Here is a 5668-nt window from a genome sequence, read left to right as displayed (position 1 = left end):
GAATTATCTCTCTTTACATTTGTGCATTTCCATTTTAGATGTATACTTTTTTCTTATCAAAACTTGTGTTTTCACTTTTCCCCTTATCTCGTAAACAAAAAGATAATGCAAATAGATCACAACAAAACGAAAATTTTAGAGTTTGAGAATGAAAAATTTTTATAAAAACAAAAAATGTAAGTAAATAATTTTTTTTTACACACCAGAAATAAACACAAAAGTTTTGACATTCAAGTTTGTGAAATTCCACTAGTTAAGCCCAAATTGCTTCGAATTTTATAAGAAAGAGATTTCTAATTGATCCTACACATGTTTTAAATACAGATATGCATTCTTGAAACATGTTAAAGATGCAAATGACCTATGGATCCAAATCTCATTAAATTCTCAAGTGAACGTGCGATAGGATATTTTCCCAAGTCAAACAAGCCATTATTTTGCACATTTAAAAAAAATGCTAACCCAAAAATTATAGATGATTGAAAGGGGATTTATTGGTCAATCATACGTTACAAGCTATATTTTTGTAAGCAATGTCTTATTGATTGGGAGTCATCACTCAGTTAAAAATCCCCCACTTCCCCCTTTTTTCCGATGATTGCAAAACATAATATCTAAAAACTAGAAAGAATTTGCAATCTGTAAATATTAAAGACAATTTTAGAATTATCTCTCTCTATATTTGTGCATTTCCTTTTTAGATGTATACTTTTTTCTTAAATAAAAACCTGAGTTTCCACTTTTTCCTTTAACTCGTAAACAAAAAGATTAGGCAATTAGATCACAACAAAACGAAAATTGTAGGGTATATGAATGCAAACAATTTTAAACAATAAAAAATGTTAGTAAAGAAAATTATTCAGACACCACTAATGAGCACAAAATTTTTGATATCCAAGTTTGGGAAATTCCATTAGTTCAACCCAAATAGCTTGGAATTTTATAAGAAAGAGATTTGTAATTGATCCTACGCATGTTTAAAATATGGATATCAATGCTTGAAACATGTAAAAGATGCAAATGACTATGGATCCAAACGTCATTAAATTCTCTAGTTAATGTGTAGTGGGATATTTACCTGAGTCAAACAAGCCATTAATTAGCCCATTTAAAAAAAGTTGACCAAACAATCAAAGATGATTGTAAAGTAATTTATCGGTCAATCATGTGTAACGGGCTACATTTTTGTATGAAATGACTTATGGATTTGGAGTCAACATTCTATTAAAAATCCACCGCCTCCCATTTTTCCCGACGATTGTAAAACCTAATATAGAAAAACTAGAAGAGTTTACAATCTCTAAAAATTACATACTTTCTTTGAATTATCTCTCTGTACATTTGTGCATTTCCATTTTAGATGTATACTTTTTTCTTAAATCAAAACTTGAGTTTTCACTTTTTCATTTATCTCGTAAACAAAAAGATAAGGCGAATTGATCACAAAAAAACGAAAATTTTATATTTTATGTATGCCAAAAATTCAAAACAACAACTAATGTAAGTAAAGAAAATTTATTCACACACCACAAATGAACACAAAAGTTTTGATATCCAAGTTTTGGAAATTTCACTAGTTCAACCCTAATAGCTAGAAATTTTATATGAAAGAGATTTCTAATTGATCCTACACATGTTTTAAATATAGATATGCATGCTTGAAACATGTTAACGATGCAAATGACCAATGGATACAAACCCCATTAAATTTTCAACTTAATGTGCGGTTGGATATTTACCAGAGTCAAATAAGCCTTTATTTTACACATTTACAAAAAGCTGACTTAACAATCATAAATGATTGTAAAATGATTTATCGGTTAATCATGCGTAACTGGCTATATTTTTGTAAGAAATTACTTATGGATTTGGAGTCAACACTCAATTAAAAATCCCCCCCTTCTCCTTTTTCCGATGATTACAAAACCTAACATATAAAAACAAGAAAGAGTTTACAATCCCCTAAAATTATAGACATTTTTTGGAATTATCTCTCTCTAAATTTGTGCACTGCCATTTTAGATGTATACATTTTTCTCAAATCAAAACTTGAGTTTTCACTTTTACCTTTATTTCGTGAACAAAAAGATTAGGCAAATAGATCACAATATAACGAAAATTTTAGAGTTTACGTATGCAAAAAATTAAAAATAACAAAGAATGTAAGTAAAAAAAAAAAATTCACACACCACAAATGAACACAAAAGTTTTGATAACCAAGTTTGCGAAATTCCACTAGTTCAACCCCAATTGCTTGAAATTTTATAAGAAAGAGATTTCTAATTAATCCTGCACTTGTTTTAAATATGGATATGCATGCTTGAAACATGTTAAAGATGCAAATGACTTATGGATCCAAACCTCATTAAATTCTCAAGTGAAAGTGCAGTGGGATATTTACCCAAGTCAAACAAGTCATTATTTTGCCCATTTAAAATAAGGTGACCAAACAATCATAGATGATTGTGAAGTGATTTACCCGTCAATCATGCATAACGGATATATTTTTGTTAGAAATGACTTATGGATTCGGAGTCAACACTCAGTTAAAAATCCCCCACCTCCACCTTTGAAAGAGTTTACAATCCCCAAAGTTTACAGACACTTTTTGGAATTATCTCTCTATACATTTGTGCATTTCCAATTTAGATGTATAATTTTTTTCTTAAATAAAAACTTGAGTTTTCTCTTTTAGCTTTATCTCGTAAACAAAAAGACTAGGCAAATAGATCACAACAAAACAAAAATTTTCAGTTGAAGTATGCAAAAAATTCAAAACAACAAAAAATGTAAGTAATGAAAATTTTTTCACACACCATAAATGAACACAAAAGTTTTGATATCCAAGTTTGAGAAATTCAACTAGTTTAACCCTAATTGCTTGGAATTTTATAAGAAAAGATTTCTAATTAATCCTACACATGTTTTAAATATGGATATGCATGCTTGAAACATGATAAAGATGAAAATGACCAATGGATCCAAACCTCATAAATTCTCAACTGCACGTGCGATAGGATATTGACCCGAGTCAAACAACCCATTATTTTTCCCATTTACAAATATCTGATCTAACAATCATAGATGATTGCAAAGTGATTTATCGGTCAATCATGTGTAACATGCTATATTTTTGTGAGAAATGAGTTATGGATTTGGAGTCAACTCTCAGTTAAAAATCCCCCGCTTCCCCCTTTGAAAGAGTTTACAATCCCCAAAAAATACAGATACTTTTTGGATTTGTTTGTCTCTAAATTTGTGCATTTCCATTTTAGATGTATATTTTTTTCTTAAATCAAAACTTTAGTTTTATCTTTGACCTTTACCTTTTAAACAAAAAGATTAGGCACATAGATCACAACAAAACAATTTTTTTGGAGTTTATGTATGCAAAAAAATTCAAAACAACAACAAATGTAAGTAATGAAAATTTTTTCACACACCACAAATGAACAAAAAAGTTTTGATATCCAAGTTTGGGAAATTCCACTAGTTTAACTTTAATTGCTTGAAATTTTATTAGAAAGAGATTTCTAATTTAACCTACACATGTTTTAAATATGGATAAGCATGCTTCAAACATGTTAACGATGCAAATGACCTATGGATCCAAACCTTATTAAATTCTCAATTGCACGTGTGGTGGGATAATTACCCGAGTCAAACAAGCTATTATTTTGCCCATTTACAAAAAGCTGACCTAACAATCATAGATGATTGCATAGTGATTTATCGATCAATCATGCGTAACATGCTATATTCTTGTTAGAAATGACTTATTGATTTGGAGTCAACACTCAGTTAAAAATCCCCCGCCTCCCCCTTTGAAAGAGTTCACAATCCCCAAAAAATTAAATACACTTTTTGGATTTATCTCTCTCTACATTTGTGCATTTCCATTTTAGATGTATATTTTTTTTCTTAAATCAAAAATTGAGTTTTCAGTTTTACCTTTATCTCATAAACAAAAAGATAAGGTAAATAGGTCACAAAAAAATGAAAATTTTGAAGTTTATGTATGCAAAAAATTCAAAACAACAACAAATGTAAGTAATGAAAATTTTTCAACACAACATCTTTGATATCCATTTTTGGAAAATTCCACTAGTTCAACCCTAATAGCTTGGAATTTTATAAGAAAGAGATTTCTAATTGATCCTACATTGCAGAGTGGTTTCGTCCACTCTTGTAGGCGGTAGCTTTCCACACCTAACAGATCAGTCTGTTGGGTTGTATTGGCTAGTCGTTGTCATAAACAAAAAGAAAAGGCAAATAGATCACAAAAAAATGAAAATTAATTTTAGAGGTTATGTATGCAAAAAATTTCAAACTAGAACAAATGTTAGTAAAGAATATTTATTCACCCACCAAAAATTGGCACAAAATTTTTGATATCCAAGTTTGGGAAATTCCACTAGTTCAACCACAATAGCTTGGAATTTTTTAAGAAAGATATTTCTAATCAGTCCTAGACATGTTTTAAATATGGATATGCATGCTTGAAATATGTTAAAGATACAAATGACCTATGGATCCATACCTCGTTAAATTCTCAAGTGAACGTACGGTGGGATACTTACCTGAGTCAAACAAGCCATTATTTTTCCCATTTAAAAAAAGCTAACCTAACAATTATACATGATTGTGAAGTGATTTATCGGTCAATCATGCGTAATGGTCTATATTTCTGTACGAAATGAGTTATGGATTGGGAGTCAACACTAAGTTAAAAATCTCCCGCCACCCACTTTTCTTGACGCATGCAAAACCTAATATGTAAAAACTAGAAAAATATTACAATCCCTAAACATTACCGAAACTTTTTTGAATTATCTTTCTTTACATTTGTTCATTTCCATTTTAGATGTATACTTTTTTATAAAATCGAAACTTGAGTTTTCACTTTTCCTTTTATCTTGTAAACAAAAAGATAAGGCAAATAGCTGACCAAACAATCATAGATTATTGTAAAGTGATTTATCGGTCAATTAGGAGTAACAAACTATTTTTTTAAGAAATGACTTCTTGATTTGGTGTGAACAAACAGTTAAAAATCCCCCGCCTCCCCCATTTTCCGACGATTGCAAAACCTAATATAATAAAACTAGAAAGAGTTTACAATCCCTAAAAATTACAGTCACTTTTTGGAATTATCTCTCTCTACATTTTTGCTTTTCCATTTTAGATTTATTCTTTTCTCTTAAATCAAAAATTGAGTTTCCACTTTTTGCTTTATCTCGTAAACAAAAAGATAAGGCAAATAAATCACAACAAACTGAAAATTAATTTTAGAGTTTATGTATGCAAAAAATTTATAACAACAACAAATGTAAGTAAAGAAAATTTATTCACACATGACAAATGAACATGAAAGTTTTAATATCCAATTTTTTGAAATTTCACTAGTTCAACCCTAATAGCTTGGAATTTTATAAAAAAGATTTTTCTATAATATCTTACACATGTTTTAAATTTGGACATGCATGCTTGATACATGTTAAAGATGCTAATGGTCTATGGATCCAAACCTCATTAAATTTTCAGGTGAAGTTGCGGTGGGATATTTACCAGAGTTAAAAAAACCACTATTTTTCCCATTTAAAAAAAAAAGCAGACATAACAATCATGGATGATTGTAAAGCGATTTATCAGTCAATCATGCATAACA

This window comes from Aristolochia californica, unplaced genomic scaffold, assembly GCF_029961685.1.
Source record: "Aristolochia californica isolate CCGP_79_NKW_82.1479 unplaced genomic scaffold, dmAriCali1.0.hap1 SCAF_8, whole genome shotgun sequence".
In the NCBI taxonomy this organism is placed as follows: Eukaryota; Viridiplantae; Streptophyta; class Magnoliopsida; order Piperales; family Aristolochiaceae; genus Aristolochia; species Aristolochia californica.
This window is presented reverse-complemented; position numbering follows the sequence as displayed.